The sequence below is a fragment of the Geospiza fortis genome, unplaced genomic scaffold (genome assembly GCF_000277835.1).
Source record: "Geospiza fortis unplaced genomic scaffold, GeoFor_1.0 scaffold113, whole genome shotgun sequence".
NCBI classification, from domain to species: domain Eukaryota; kingdom Metazoa; phylum Chordata; class Aves; order Passeriformes; family Thraupidae; genus Geospiza; species Geospiza fortis.
The window spans coordinates 1,219,069-1,236,236 of NW_005054429.1; the positions used below are offsets into that span (position 1 = coordinate 1,219,069).

Sequence of the window (17,168 nt, forward strand, 5' to 3'; positions counted from 1 at the left end):
CCTGCATAAAATCCAGATAATTGCAATGTGGATATCCCTAACAGGCAATTTTTTTTAAATCATGAGCTCAGGTTCTTGTATGTCATCATACAGGCAGTAGTTGCACAGTTTCACTTTACTTTTAATGGCTGGATGTTTTTCAGCATTCCTTCCCCCTTCCCACCCACTCCCAAAGAGGTACTTTTATCACAAATGTTAGCCTCTTAGATTAATCTGCTTGACAATATTAATCTCCTTCAATACACTACATTAACCTTTATAGGAGAATGTCTGTAATTCAGCCACCCTGTATTCTCATTGGCACAGGAATGAACAGAGTCTCTAATACATGACAGTGATGACACACAAATTCATTTCAGATGAATTTTTCTTAACATTTGCTGTTCCATGAGAAATTGGATTGAACTAGACATGCAAGATTCACAAGTGATTACTCAAAGTCCAGTTTGTGAGCTATGGTAGTGGAGAGCTTTTTGGGAAGAAATGAATCATACCTACAAATCAGAGTTTCAGCCCTCCAACTCCAGTGGTTGGTTGGTAAAACTTGGTTTAACTAATGAGCTAAAAAGGCTGATTTTCATTTGTGCTGGGCTGTAAAATGTCAGTGATTTCATATCATTTAGGTAGGATTTATTTGTAATGAATGTGAATATGTTCAGTTTGATCACTATCTGTATCATACTGGAGAAGAAGCCTGGCTCATAACTATTTGTTTTATACATTGATAAATTAGATAAAATAGCAAGAAATAAGCATCCTAAGTAAAGACAAAATTTCTTATTCCTAGGAAGAGGGAGAAGTTTTCTATGTGATGCTTTATGTGGTAAACACCTCTTCATTGTTCACAGACCATGGAAATTATTATGTTGCAAGAATACCTATGGGATTGCCTTGAGAGATGTAGAAAAGCAGTGGGGAAGAATATGGAAGAGAGCAGGGAATGAATGAACATGTGGAGAATTGGGAAAATAGAGCAACTGAAGGGTAAAAAGCAAGTCTAGAGGACGAGAGCTATGTGTAAGTTCTGATGAGAAAAATTCCAAGAAAACAAGTAGTTTGAATAATTCATGATTGAAGGGAATATTATGAGACAGAGATAAAATGAATGGAAGAGATGCAAATATGGAATGTGACAGGCAAAATACAAAGAACAGAAATTAAATATCAGTTGGCTATTGGACAGCAGCAGTTAAAATTGATGGGTAAGTCAGGGATAGCCAAAAAAAGAGCTTGATGTGAGCTTTAGGGTACATCTTCAGGATATGCAGTTCAGGGGGATGCATTGAGTGAAAGACAGGTTTTAGTCTTTAGTTTAGAGGGGAAAAAACCTGAAAATTGTGCATGGTTGTGCATTTCAGCCTAGCTGCTTCTTCTACTCTACAGAAACATATGTGGCATGTCTTACAGCTGCCATGGAAAGTGCTGTGGCTTTGCACCTCTCTGTCCACTCCAGCATGAAATCAGCCAGTGAAAAGGCTTCTGAGTATACTCTGCTCCCTTCAGACTTGACTGGAAATGACCCACTTTTTTTTTGTTTGTTTGTTTGTTTTGTAACATCTATGTTCATACGTTCAGCTTTGAGCTAAAATTTTCAATTTCGCAAAGAAACGTGGGTCCTGTGTGTTATACCTGTTTAAAAATACCCCAGATAATGACTCAAAAAGTAGTTTTGGTTGGAAGAGAACCTTAAAGATTGTCTAGTTCCAACCCCTGCTCCATGGGCAAGGATGCCAACCATCTGTGTCCTTGTTGTAATACAAAGAAATGAAGATACTGGTAAGATAAAGAAAACCCTGGTGCAGTTACAGGAGTATCAGGACAGAAGAAAGAACAGAGTGATACAGGCAAAAATTTCATCAGTCACTTTTCCAAAGATGTGAAATCAGATATTACCAACTTGAAATTTAACTTGCCAACTTGAAGTTTAACTGCAGATTTCCTGATCAAACTTAGCAATGAAACAACTTAAACCCCAAATGATTCCCAAAAGAAAATTTAAATAAAATAAATAATGGGTGTTGGAAACAAGCGCTTTAAGCACTGTCAACAAATTGCAAAATTTGAACAAAATCTAATGTACTTCTGGAATTCCTAAACATTGTTTGCCTTTCCTCTTCCTAGAAGCATTCCATAATAACAGGAATTGCATAAATAATATGTCTTGTTGATTTCTTGTGGTTGATACATGAAGAAATTGTCCCAATGTCCAGCTCAGAGCTCCTTTTCTGCCACATCAACCAAGCATTCCTTGACTTGCTGTGGCTTGGCATGCAGAATGGCTGAATGCTGAAGCCTTTTTAATAACTTGGTGCAGAGATAACCATCAGATCCCCTCCAGCCTCCTCATTCACAAAGTAAAACAAAACCAAGCCCAGCTTCCAGCGTTTCCACATGACTCATGTTTTCTACCTGCTTTGCTGCTCTCTGGATCTCCTTCAGCTTATTGACTCCTTGTTTTAAAGCACTTGCTGTAAAATTTGGCCCAGTACTTCAGGTGATACCTGATTAGTCCTCTGACACACTGGCTACTTGACTTAATTTTGATTATCAGACTTTTGCTAATTATACTGTGAAGGTGTTTGCATTTTTTCCTGGTGGATGCATCTATAAAGAAGCTGTGCCACACCCTTGTTGTGCAGAATGTGGTTCTACTCTTTTCTTCATTTCAGACAGAGTGTTTGTCTAATATTTGTCAGAGTGACCTGCATGTTTTGAGAAGACCCTAGTGTGGTTTTGCCATGGTTTAAGCCTTTGCCTGAGCTGTTTGGCTCAGCTCCTCCTTTGTGAGCTCCTCCTTTGCACGATGCCAAACAGCTGTGAAGAGTTCACATGACTTTTATCCCCCACATCTGATGGCACCAGCACTCTCTGACAGCCCTTTTGGCAGACAGTGTCTCCTACAAGGTGTTAATAATCTGTGTGTCAGATAATTCACCCATTTTATGGGCTGTGGTGGGGAAGTCAGCACAAATGCAGAGGTGCTGAACAGTCAGACCCACAGTGGAAAGTTTCTGGGCCACAGTTCCTGGGTTCTTTTTGAGACAGAGCAATAGCTCTGGGGTCACTTGAGGATTACTTTATTAAATCCAATTGAGCCATGCACTTTGTGACAAATCCCACAGCCATACTGTGGATATGACACGAGAGTCAGTGGTGGTGCAGGCGGTGTGTGGGGATGAAATTTGCTGCAGCAGGTTGGTGGCAGTGCTTCGCAGAAGGTTGGCTTGTCCTGACGTTGACCACTTCCAGTGCAATTCTGCTTGGTTTCATTTGATATTTTGTTATTGGAAAGATGGGGTCTTTTAAAGTTCTTTTAAAGGAGTTTCTCAACTGGAGTTATGCTTTCTCTTATGGTATGCCAGCTTAGGGAAGAGATACTCCAGGTAAGGCATTATAATACTGCCAAAATGAAATAGTCAAGTGTTTCTTCAGCATCTCCCGTGGGTGATTTGAAATGTTACTAGAGCACATAGTGAGAACATCAGTGGAGCCATCTGCAGTACTCTGAAGGATGTAATGGATTACCAATGGTTTTGCATTGGCAAAAAGGCATGTATTCCAAATAAACGGACTTTTTTTTCCACTTGAAGTGCTGGTATTGGTATTTATAATGATTTCAGTAGTTCAGCTTGTGAACAGGGACAGAAATGTATTTGTATAGTAACAAAAGTGAGACTTTGTTCCAGTGGGAGTCATTCTGCTCAATAATGATTTTTTTTTTTTTACTAAAAAGTATTGTAGCAAATGGAGAACAATGAAATTCAGTTTACAGGCACTTCCAAAGAAAACCATAATACAACTGAAAAATCAGCTATTTAGGGAACATGCAGGAATACTGAGATGTAAACCAGCTTATGTTTAGAGCTTGATTCTTAAATTTTTCATGTCACCGGGTAACAATAAGCAATTATTTTATATCCTGCCAAGAACCCAACATCAAAAACTCTTAAGTGATAAATTAGTACCCTGATATGGAAAATTAATCTGCTTGTAGTAAATATGTAAATGATTCAGGAGTAACTGTTTAGCTTTCTCTGTGACAAAACACAGCTAAGAATGAATCTTCCAGGGGAATGTCAAACTGCTCATTTTATAATTTTTAAAAATTATTTTATTTGATTTAATTTAATCTGATTAATCTAATGTATTAATTGATTTTGATGATTTTGATTAAATACACAGTTACTACATCCTAATTTCAAGTTTGTCTTCATAATTCTAGGGAAAAAAAATTACTACCAGGATCAGTGATCCATAGTGTTTTTTGAAGACTTAAATAACTGAAAACCCTTTGCCAACTTTGTGAACAATTTGCACTGGAGTTTTTCACCTCTCTGAAGGGCAGCTGGAGTCTGGTGGGGGTTCTGAGACACGAGTTAAAATGCAGGAAATTCCAATTATAGGTGGCAGGGAAGGAGAGGGCCAGAAGGGCTGTAGTACTGGAAGAGGTTTCCTTGGAGTATCTTTGGGGGTGTCCAACTGGACCTGGCCTTGGGGAGCCCACCTAGTTAGGTCTGCACTGAGCTTTGGGCTAGAACGCCTCTGGAGGCCTCTTTTGCAAATTGTTTCCTACTTCTGTGATTCCTAGGTAAAAAGATGGCACCTAAAAAAAAATAAAAATTCTCTGCCACGGTCTGAGCATTTGTGGATCAAATGGATTCTTGCCTAATTCCAGTTTTGGAAAACTTGAGTTTAAATAAATGATGAAGTGGATTGTAGTTGTCTTCTGAAGGCTGTCAGGATCACGTTGTGTTTTCTAGCCCCTGGAAGGGCGTTCATCTTGATGTGAAAATTGCCTGTAATTATTTTACTTACAGGATCTTAACCTGTAGAATCTTAACCTGTAGTGACATATTAGAAAGCAGTTGTCTCACTGAGGAATCAGCTGCTTTACGAAACAGATGGGAACCTGCCGATGAGCATGGAGAAATAAATACAGCCTGCAAAGCGCCAAGCCATGGGGCAGAGGGTTAAAATGTTCTTAGAGGTGCCCGTTCTTCTTTATTCCAGTTGGATAGAATTATACTTAAAAATAGCACTTAAGTAACTTGGGATTTTGTTTGGGAGTTTCTTTTTTATCTCCTTTTATATCACATTAAGTTAATGCCTTTAGACTATTTTATTGCACCCTATGGAAAAGCAGACACTCAACTTTTGAACTGTTGAACCCTTCCTTCAATAACAATCAAAAGTTGTTGATCTTGCGATCCTGATTATCCTTTTGTGGCAGCAAATGGGTTTGGAAGTTCCTTTTGGAAGTTCCTTTCTCATCTTCTGAATTAAGGATTAAAATAAAAAACCCTAAAAAAAATTGTATCTGAGAGCAGTGTATTTTTTGAGTTTTCTATCAGAAAATAACAGTTGCCAGTCAATATCAAGGTTATGTTTGGTGAAAAGTTCCCCAGTAACTGCTTTGGGTAAAATTAAGAGAAAGAAGCATTTTCAGTGCCAATGTTGTATTTATGCATTCAGTTCAGGGGTTTCTAAAAATAAAAGGAGCCATTTATACCTAAGGGGTAAGTTATTCTTAGGTTGGAGTATGTTTATACACATGTAAAATGTGTAATGTGTATATGTCATGCTAAGTTCGCATAAACATTTTCAGGGTGAACTTTTCAGAGAAGAATTACAATAGCTGTTCAAATATAAACATGCTCTAAGAGACTTCTACACCACTGAATCCAATTGCATGGTGTTATAAGCCACTGCATAATTTAATCTCCTCCCCTGTGCTCTATCTTAAAAGTAATTAGGAGTTCTATATGCAGTGCTCCAGCTATTCCACAGTCTAATTTTTCATTATATGAAACTTTTTTAAAATTTCCAGTTAAAGCAGTTACCTAATTTAATTTTAATTGAAGAAAATTAAGTAATAGTTTATTAATATCTCTTAGCTCTTTTCTCTCCTTGGCATTTTAAAACACTTGCTGTAGAATATTGGCATCTATTCTTGCCCTTCTTTTTTGTATGCAAAACAAGTCTGAGGGTTTTTAATCTTTTCATAATCTTTCACTTCTGCTCATCCTGTTCAAGCTCCTCTGTGCCAGTTCCACTCTGAGCTGTTCTGTTTTAGACAAGGCTCCTGTAATGTCATACCAAACTCTGGATGAAGTCCTGCTATTCTATTTTAAATACTTCTCTATTCCAATTGAGACTTCTGGCTTGCATATTGTAGGGTTTTGTTTCCCTTTTCACAGCTGTTTACTGTCCATATGGCAAACTGAAGCTTGCTGCTTCTTTTCTTCATGCTTATGTGCAGGTGATGAGCTTTCAGCTCAGGCAAGGGGTTTTTTTCAGTTTTTCAGGGTTTTTTAACATATTTGGAGCTCATCACATTTCTCTTTGGTCATCTTTTAGGAACTTTGCCCTCCTTTACTGGGGCACATGCAACAAATTTAGCTGGACTGGCACTTCCCCTTCTAGGCTAGAAACTTGCTGCAAATATTTTTTGTTTGTTTGTTTATGGAGTTATAAGGATTATACCTCATGATGCTTTAGGTGGGGTTATGCAACAGCTTCTTTTCTCATGTCTGCCACACTTTTATACTTCCAGATCACTACTTCTATGTGGTGTCTTTATGGTATCTTGTTAACTGTTGATTATGAGCCTGTTTCCTTAACTTGCATATTTGGTAGAGCTGACTCACAGCTTTTTTTTTTTCCCACAGAATGTTGTCTTATTCACAAATGGGGTGCTTTTTTGTTCTTTTTTTTTTTTTCCAGTGTGTCTCAATTGAATATATTTTCCCATTAGAGAGAATCAGAGCAGTAATTTAAAATTGTATGTGTACTTTCAGGAGCAAATATTATTCAATTGAAAGTTCTCTTACTTCTCCAAATACTTACAGCTTCAGACTTTATGTTGTAATCTGCAGTGGCAAGTAATTAGACTGCATGTAGTCTCTGTGCAGAAAAAAATAACATTGTTGAGAGTAGGGTATTTCAGTAAAAAAATTATTATTATTTCTGATATTGACTTAAAAGATAATGTGCACAATTTCTGGATGTTCATTTTATAGGAGGGAAGTTCATTTGAATGCAGCATTTCATGGCTTGTATGAAGTAAAAATGTCAGAGCAGGAAACACTGAATGTCAGGATAGATTGTCACTGGTGAGATGCATTTAAATTTCCCAGCTCTTATTACAAGGCACTTAATAAATGAAGTAACATTGAGACTTTAATATAGAATTGTCTGTATAATTCTATGTGGATGCTATCTGGTGGTGTCCAAGATGCTCGTGGCTCCTGAACAAACTGGTTTTATTTTTATGATTGCTTTCTGAAATTGACATTTTTAAACTAGAAAAGGGTCAGGGTCACTGGGGAAGTGAATGGCTGCCAACTTGTGTTTTAGGACAGTATTTTCAATCAAAAGCATTCTTAGAGTTGGTAATGTATAATAATAATCTTTTTTGTGCCCTTGGTAGTTTTCCAAAATTTAATTTCCAAAATTTAATGCTTACTGTTGTAACTGAGGTTTTCTTGAGGGATATACCTAACTTTGCATATGCAGGATTTGGAAATCATGACTCTGTGGAGGTTTTCGTTTGATGAACAAGTCATTTTTTTTTTACTTGTAAAAAAATACTTTACAATATTTTACACATATCTTTTCACTATGCAGATACGTGTTACAAGCTTTAGCAGGATTATATTATTATACATGTTATAATCTTGAGTAGGGTTATATTATTATACATGTTATAACCTTTAGTAGTATTATATTATTATACATATTATAACCTTTAGCAGGATTATATTATTATAATGTTATAATCTTTAGTAGAATTACATTATTATACGTTATAATCTTTAGTAGGATTACATTATTATACATGCTATAATCTTTAGTAGGATTAAGCACATTACTTTCTTCCCAAGATTGGATTGCAATGTTCTGAGAAACAAATAGAGATTTAATTTTGATTTTAAAGTGTTTCATACTTTGGAGCAATTTTCAGAGTTGGTAAATACAGATGTAACAAGTGCAATTTAACAAGGTAAAGTTGTGTAGAGAGTGAGTAGTGGAAGCAAAGCAATCTTCTGGTGTGGATTTTCTGCCTGGTTATAGGGGTCACTCTGATCTCATTTTAGATGATCTCACCAGTGCAGTGCCACAAGGATATGTGGGTGCAGCATGCAACTTAATTATTCATCAGTTATCAGAATAAGCCAGTATATTGGTGGGTGGCATGATTTTTGGTGGCTGTTTGGTGAATTTCTGGTGGATTTTTTGTTGATTTTTTTGTTGATTTTTCGTTGATTCTTGATTGTTGATTTTAGGCTATGTTACCTAATAAAGGAAAAATGAAGGGTTTTTTTTTTCCTGGAGAACTGCAGAACCCCACAAGGCAGCAGGTGGAAAGACATGGAGTGAAGTGGTGTGGCAAAACATGTCAGGTTCACTTGTGTGGGCAGTGAGCTGACCAGAGACAGGTGAAACACTGGGCTTGTCCTGGGAGCCTTAATGCATGGTGATGCTCACTGCTGGGTAGAAGAGCATGCTAAAAGCCACTGGGAAAGGAATAGAGAACTAAATACTGACTGTTGGCCTGTCTTTTAAACCCATAATGTGATTGAATTTGTAATTTTATGCAGAGCTCATGTTGCCTTGTCTGGACAAGGGTGAGACCTGGTGTGAGCCAAGGCACAGGAGAGTGAACTGCAATTGTGGCTGAGTGATGCCCCATTTCCCTGCTGTCCTAATTTGCTTTCCTCTTGTGTTCTGCCTCTCTGATTTCTCCTCCCCACAATTAGGAGCATGGGATGCTGTCCAAGTGACAGGCAGAGAGTTTAGTGCTTGAGGTGAGAGTCAATTCCAATTGTAGTTGTGTTCTGCTACGGCTCAGCTTAGAAAAGAAGAACAGGAAGGAAGAAAAAGTTACTTGTTTCATCTGTAATAAATGAATTCTTGATGCTGGATGTATTTATCCTCGGTGTTCTGAGGTTTAAGTACTCTTTCAAACAAGGAAATGTTTTGTCAAAGAAAGGATAGTTAATTAATTGTGGTGGTGTGAGGTCCCTGGGACAAGGTGAAAGATGAGAATTTGACTCCATGTTCTCAGAAGGCTGACTTATTATTTTATGATATTATATTAAAAGAAATGCTATACTAAAACTATACTAAAGAAAGAGAAAGGAGACGTCAGGAGGACAGAAAAGAATGATAATAAAAACCCATGACAGACTCAAAGAGTCCAACATAGCTGGACTGGGATTGGTCATTAAATGAAAACAATTTCACATGCTGGGTAAACAGTTCTCCAAATCACATTGCAAAGCAGCAAAACAGGGACAAGCTGAAGCTTCCCAGGAGAAGAAATCCTGGTGAAGGGATTTTTCAGAAAATATCACTGCGACCAACTACTGATTTAAGTAAGACAGAAACATATTCAGAAACTGAAATGTTGCAGTGGGGGACAGCAGGTACTAGAGGAATACATTTTTTTTTGTTCATTTAACACATGAGACAAAACTGAGGCAAGTTCTTGTCTTTTTAAACTATAACATATGGTATTTTGCTCGTTTACATACCTGATCACAATTAGTCAGTAATTGATCAGTAAAGCTGATTGAGTGATAAATCTGGGTTTGTGCCTTGTCTCCAGTCTGCAACACTCAATACAGTTTTCTCAGATTCCTCTCAAACTGTGTGTTAACCCTGGAACAAAAGAGATCTGCCCCTTTCCTGCATGTTGGAAAAAATTCTGTCTACAGTGCTTGTTGCTACAGATTTTAATGTTCTTACATTCATGGACTGAAACGTGTTCATATACAACTTTTATGTTCCTGCTGTTAATTTGTACCTTTCAACCTGCTGCTGTACATCCAGAATTTCTTTCTGTTTTCTACTAGCTTTTGGTAACTAATATAAACAGAACCTTCCTTCCTCTTTTCCTTTCCTTTCCTTTCCTTTTCTTTCCTTTCCTTTCCTTTCCTTTCCTTTCCTTTCCTTTCCTTTCCTTTCCTTTCCTTTCCTTTCCTTTCCTTTCCTTTCCTTTCCTTTCCTTTCCTTTCCTTTCCTTTCCTTTCCTTTCCTTTCCTTTCCTTTCCTTTCCTTTCCTTTCCTTTCTTTCCTTCCCTCCCTCCCTCCCTCCCTCCTTCCTGTAGCAGCATTGCTTTTGAGTTCAATTAAGTACCATTGTGTCTCTAGTGAAATTGTGAGTTCATGTGGGGGTTGTTGTGGACTGGAGAGACAGTTTTTATCCAGCTGTCTTTTAAGATGCCAGTAGAAAAAGAATATCATTATGAATAAGATTGATCAACTCTAAGAAAACTTGCTTTGCTGTGTTTTCTTACAGTGAAAAAATAATCTTAGAACTCGAGCGATGAGTTGGATATTCACCTTTTAAAAGTGTTTGTGCAAACTGTCAGCAGAAAGGTCCACCAAAACTTCTTGCAGTAATTGTTGAAGTGGTATTAGTTTATAAGGAGAGGTGAAAGAACAGGCAGATTCATCTGGTTTGTGCTGGGGTGGTTAAAATTGGCAATAAAGCTGAGGGGGGTCACTGAGTGTTTGTGAGTCCTGAGGTGGTGATGATGATAACTGAGCTGTTCCTGCTTATGGCCGCAGCCAAACTGAGATCCCAATGAAATCCCCAATGGAAACCAGAGAAATCAGGACTTTTCTGAACTGTTGTGTCCTATGAGTGACAAGCAGATCATTCTGACAGCTTGGTTTTCTTTGCACATCTCCATGATGGCAGCGTATTATGTGTGCTACAAATATTATGTAGTAAAGGTGTCACTCATAATGATGATATATATTTTATAGCAAAGGCTTTAATGGCTAGATGGAATTGCATGAAGTTTGCTCTTATTATGCAGCAAAACTTTGCGTTACTTAGGAAACTAAAAAATACTTTTTTTTTTTCAAATTTTGGTGAGCTGTGTAATTTTGAAATTTGCCTCCATTGTCTTTTTCTGTTAGTCTTTTGTGTTCCCAGAAAAAGGAAATGAATTGCCTCCTTAACCTGTAATTTAGCAGGACATATTGTTCATTATGAATTTAAATTTTCATACTTATTTTAATGAGATTGAGTATACGTGCTGTGGAAGTTGTCTAATATGGCCAGATTTTGGATTTATACTCAATGGAAACCATCTCTGATGTTTGTTCTTTTGGTTTACAAATTATATCTTTTCCTTTAGGTGGAACAGTGTCTTCTCCAGCAGTTTTTGCTGCAATTATGTTAATGGACAGAACAGTGGAGCCCAGACTTCATATAGAAATTGAAATGAGCATTTAAACAATGAGCAGTCTGTTTGGAGCAGGTGTGCTTGAGAGGTTGTTACAAACTGCTGACACTAAACCTCTAAATTAAGTTTTGGGCTTATTTGGTGCCAATGGCAGAGGAGGAGTGAAGGGTGGCATCACTTTGCAGAAGGTGGCAGAGGAAGGAGAAGGGGAAGTTTTCCTGGGAGCTGCAGGAGAAGCACTGAAGCACGGAATAACCAGGTCCATGAGGTTGGTGTCAGAAGGACACACAGCTGGCAAGAGGAGGCACAGAAAGGCACTCCTGGGATAGCATTTCTGACAGTGTAAGGTGCTCAGTGCTCTACAAGTCCATACAAAAAGGGGGGATTGTTTTTTGTTGGGATTTTTTTGGCATGATGTCTTCAGGTTATATGGAGAGAGAGGCAGCTGACTTTGCAAATGCATACATGCCTTTTAAATGTTCTCTGCTCTTAAGTGGGAATACAGGGTAAGTAAAAGTTGACCAATTTAAACATACTTAAAATGGCATTTCAGGGATTCTCAGACAGAGTAAAGTTATCATTGTAGCCCTCAAATTTGAAAATCTAAACTTGGTTCTATGGAAATTGCTTTTTATGTACATTTCTTCCAGTTTTCAGGCCTTTGTTAACCAGTGGCTGAGATTTCAGTTTGTCATTTTGTTGCACAAAAGACAGCCTAGAGTGAGTTGTTAGTTCTCAAGTAGCTACTGGGCTTTCCACAGATCTGTAATTTATTTTTATAGAAAACTAGAAATGCGATGACACAGGTGGTTTATAAGGTGATAGATGCCACAATTTTTTGTTTCACTTTTTTTCTTGGTGCTGTGGCTTCACCATGGCCAGATGCCAGGCACCCACAAAAGCCACTCACACCTCTCTGCAGCTGGACAGAGGAGAGAAAATTTAACAAAGGGTTCATGGATTGAGATAAGAACAAGGAGAAATTATCTGGGCACCTCTGCCACGGGCCGGGGGTGGATTTCTGCATCCCCCCCTGGATCTCTGCATCTCCCTCTGTCCCCTGTGGATCCCTGCATCCCCCCCTGGGTCTCTGCATCCCCAGGGGCTGTGGGTGGATCCCTGTATCCCACCTGGGTCTCTTTATCCCCCCTGGATCCCCAGGGGCTGCAAGGGCTCAGCTGCTTCACCCTGCTCATCGCCAGGGTCTGCAGAGGAATCCCAGCTCTGCCCCCGGAGCACCTCCTGCCCCTCCTTCCCCACTGCCCCTGATGTCTCCAGGTTCTTTCCCTCTCGTGTTCTCACCTCCTCCTCCTCTTCTCTGGATTTGATTTCTTCTTCACTCTGTTATCCCAGAGGCATTCCCAGCATCTGTCCCTGTCCCAGCCTTGGCCAGCAGCAGGTCCATTCTCTGAGCCAGCAGGGACTGGCTCTGCTGGGCATGGGGGAGGCTTCAGCAGCTTCTCACAGGAGCCACCTCTGTGCCCCCCACTGCCCAAACCAGGCCATGCAAACCAATACACTTGGCAGGCATGAAAACCGTGCCAAATTTCCATTTCATAAAGGCAACGTAAAGATTTTTGCAGTTTTCAGGTACACTTTTTGAGAGGGACGTTGCACTGAGGTGCAGTAACACGCCACAGTTCCCAGGCAGGAGCACTGGAACTTCCTGGGATTGATGGCTGGAATAGTTCACATTTGCCTCTGGGTGTGCCTGGGGCAGTGCAGCCAGGAGTGAAAATGCCAGCTGTGGGTGACCTCAGCCGGGTCAGGCAGTGTCACACCAGGTGTGTGCCCGTGTCCTCAGCACAGCTGGGGCTGCTCAGCCCCCCGATGGCAATCCCAGTGCAGTCACTGCATCCAAGCACCACGCTGGGCTCCCTGTTTGGTGTGCAGTGCCAAGAGCTGGCTGGAAAGCTTGGTTTTCTCTTCTCCTGGAGAAGCCATTTGTTCTGCTCGGGTGAAATGCAGTTTTCACTGCTGACAAGGGATGGGCGTGTGTTTATACACTGAATTTTTAAGTGGAGCAATAGTGAAACATCAGGAGCAAGTGTTATTATGTATACATTAAAAAATGCTGAAGCACCATCAAAGCATCACTGTACATCTCTGTGTAATTACTTGAACGATTGATGTCATGTCAATGTCTGTGGCAATCAAGAGCAATTAGATGAGAGAAAAGATTCCGTTTATTTTGTTGAAACTGTGTTAATGCTTTACTTTTTTTTTTTTGCTGTGTGGATCCCTGTCAGCTGAGTAAAATGAGAAATAAATATTTTTATAAAGCATTGCAGAATATCAGAGATTAACTGAAACCTGCAGAGCCTGAAATACTTTAGGAGACGTTGAATTCTTTCTCATTCTGCTCTTTCCTGTGCTTGAGAAGTGTGGATCAAGCCCTGTCTAGCAGAATTACTATGCTATGTGTCACAATATAATAAAATACTGTGTTATGACCTGAACAAAGGACCTGAACCCAAGGTTCTGTAATATTTTCCAACTATGTTATTTCCCAAGAATTCTTCAAGCTTCTGAAGTTGTTGCACAGGAAAATCTATTAAGGCCCCACAACCTTAGTTGCTGTGAGTAACTTTTATTTCTTTTTAAAGTAGGCCAGGTTGTCCATATTCCCAGTGTTCTTTTGGAATCTTACATACATTTTTCTTGTAGAATGTCAAGGTTACTAAAGAGGGAGTGGACATGTTGAATATTTTGAGAAGTTAGAGATTGCTTGTCTGTAGCAGTTGGGACTTTGATGAAAAATTGCCATGCTGTTACCCCATACACACCCCCCAACATGAGAGCTAATATGACAGGTATTTTCTGCTTGCTTGCATCCTCAGACCATGGTTTCTGAAATTGTCTCAGCTCTCTATGTGGTATCTTCAAACCATTAAATATTAAACCCTACAAGTCTTGTTTCTCCTTTTATAAGAGAGGAGCTAAAAGCTCTTTGTAGTTTTTTTTGTTTGTAAAACATTCTGAATATATAAAATGCTGCTCAAGTACTAAGTTTAAATCTTTTCTCTTAAGCAAGGCAACTTGGTTTAGTCACATTTTAACCTTCTAAGACTGCCTAAAATTATTACAGGGACCCATTGTAGTCATGGTGGCTTTCCAAGGTGTCAGCAGTGGTGAAAATCCCCATTCAGCTCTCTGGTGTTTGGGTGTGCTCTCTCCTCCCAGGTTCTCAGAACTATAAGCTTGGCTGTTTTTCTTGGTCTTTACCTTCCCTGGTTTACCTTGCCTGCTTTTTTCCACTGAGCATTGGTTTTGCAATAAATCAAGACAAGAAAGGGTAATAGATTTTCACATGAGGTAAGTATGTCACAGAACGTAAACCCTCTCTTGACCAAAGAAAACATTGGAAAGCTGAAAAAGAAAGTGGCAAGAATTCTGCACACCTAGGTGGAGCAGAAGGTATGTGACTGTAGGAAATAAAGGTTTTTAACCATAGTTTAAGAGTTCATTATTTATTATTTATTTGAGAGTTTTCTGGAAAGTGGATTTACAGATCACATAAATAAAAACCTGAATTCAAAAGGAAGTTGAGGTGAAATTAAGAATATTTTGAGAAATCCTGTGTGTAACAGGCAGGTTTTATTTAAATATAGGCATAAAGAATGGTAGACTAGGGGAGAGTTTCTTTGTCTTCTAACAAATGTTCTGAACTCTTGGTAAAATATTTTATTTCAAATAAATGTGTCATGCTTAGTCTAGTAGATTAGGCCTTTTCATCACTGTCATCATTACTATCTGACCAAAAAAAGAGTTGATATTTCTGTTTCCTTTCATAAGGTGATAAATCTTTCATTGCTGTGCACTTGGTTTGATTAATGGAACGGTATGAGATAGCCAAGATGCTTAAAACTGTCTTCTGTTCCACAGAGGAACAGGAACCCAGAGAGCTGGCCTGAACCTTGTAATACAGTCATTACAACCTCATTAAAAACAGCTGGTTTTAGTGAGAATTTATAAATAATTTATTAATATTCTATTATTTTATATTAAAATATTTTATATTCTATATTATAATAAATCATAATTTATAATCACCAGGTTTCCTGTACCCATCATTGGTACACACAAGGCAGTGCATAACAAAAGACATTTTATACAGAATATGTAATTCCACACAGCTGAAAGACTGACATCAAATGTCAACTTAATCATTTCTCCATCTTTTTTTTATTTTATTTGCAAGCTCCAGATTTTTTTTCCAGCTGAAGCATCTCTCTACCAAAGACTAAATTTCTACTCACTCAAAATTTACTTATTTTTTTTAATTAATCTTTTATAATCACAAAAGTTTGGCAGATCACAAATCAAAAGCTGTCACAAACATCTTAGCTATCCACATATTTATGACTTGTTTAAAGAAATGTAAGAAAACTTCTAGCAATAAATAAATAATGTTCAGAGTAATTTTTCAGATGGGTTGGCAGAGCACTACTTCAGAGCCCTGACATGGATTACTGGCTGCTGGGGAACTGGACAATGGCAATTTATAGTTTTATCCAGGTCTCGTTTAATTTTCATCTCCCACATATGGAATTTTAAGGTTCATTCATTTGCATGAGTCAGGAAGGTAGAAACACTGCCCAGTTGGAAAAATAGTATGCATTTTCAAGGAAATTCCCTCATTGTACTGGGGAGGAAATACAATCTCAAAACTATCTAAGTGTGTAGCTTAAATTGGTTTAATGACTGAAGTGGATCATTGTGCTTTTCAGGAGCTGTCAGTTCTTATTGTGCTGAGTAGCTGTGTTCAGTTGTGGGCTGGACAGAAACCAATTCCAGATTGTGTGTTCCATCGTGCTATCCCTGGTGGACATTGTCCATTCACACTGTTTCCCAGGTTCTGTGCTGGGTTTACTGGGTGGGTTTGTTCTGCTCTAATGAGGAGAGCCTTGTGTTAGCTGAGTGTTCTTCCATGTGGTTGGATTCATAAGGGTCTTCCTTTTAATGGAGCTTTTCCTCTCCACATGGAGGCAGTGGCTTCCAGAAATGTGTTCTGTTTTTCAGGTACTGCTTAAAAATGCAGCAATTTGTTGATTAGTCTTGCTAAGTCTGTGAAATCCGTTTAGACTTTGAGAGACAGATAAAATAAATTGTGTAATTGTAAGCCACCTTATATATAGGCAAAACCCAGAAGTTTGGGATTAGATATCCAAGAGAGCAATGGGAACCTGAGAGATGATGGAATCCCAGGGTAGCCTGAGCTGGAGCAGACTCACCAGGGTCACTGAGTCCAGGACACCCCAGGAATTCGACCCTGTGCCTGAGAGCATTGTCCAGCACTGGTTGAGCTCTGTGTGGTTGGACACACACGTGTGCCTAAGGTGTGTTCTCCCTTGCCATTCCTCTTTTCCTTGTCAGCGTGGGAACATTTAGAAACAACCATTCTGAATCCAAGAAAGAGCAGTAAGCACAAAAGTGCATGTTAAACCACTCTCTGCAGTGATCAGGTGCCTAAATCCAATATGCACTAAAGGGTTTTACCTGCTTGAGATTGAGTGCACCTCATTCTCCCAGTTATTTTTAAAATGACAAAAGCCACTAAAACATGTTTGGTCCCATGGCAGGAACTTGGAATTGTTTTCCTGCTGGGTAAATATTAACCACAAGGTTGTGCCCTCTTGTTCCATTTTGTCTGCTTCTCTAGATCTTTTCTTTCTTTTCTGCACCTTGGCCTTGCTTTATTAAGGGCCCTGCTGGGCAGGACAGGTACTTCAGTAGTCAGGACATTCCTGGTGAAGGTGTCCTCTTGAGTTCCTGCGCACTGAAAAAAATTAAATTTTAGTCAGTTTTCCATTTCTTTAAGATAAAGCAGGAAGAGAGTAAAGAGTTAAAGCTGAAGTAGCCACTGAGGGATGTTCTGGACCAGTTTTCAATCTTGGCATATGAAAAGACATAAACTATTACTTTGGGAATAGCCCTATTGCTTCTGAGACAAATTGAGTGCTATTA

General features: G+C 38.9%; 1 protein-coding gene across 1 annotated transcript in view; it reads left to right on the forward strand.

Annotated features, from left to right (window-relative positions):
• Positions 1–17,168, forward strand: part of METTL15 (methyltransferase like 15) — a 77,497-nt gene that overhangs the window by 48,965 nt on the left and 11,364 nt on the right. The window lies entirely within an intron of this gene.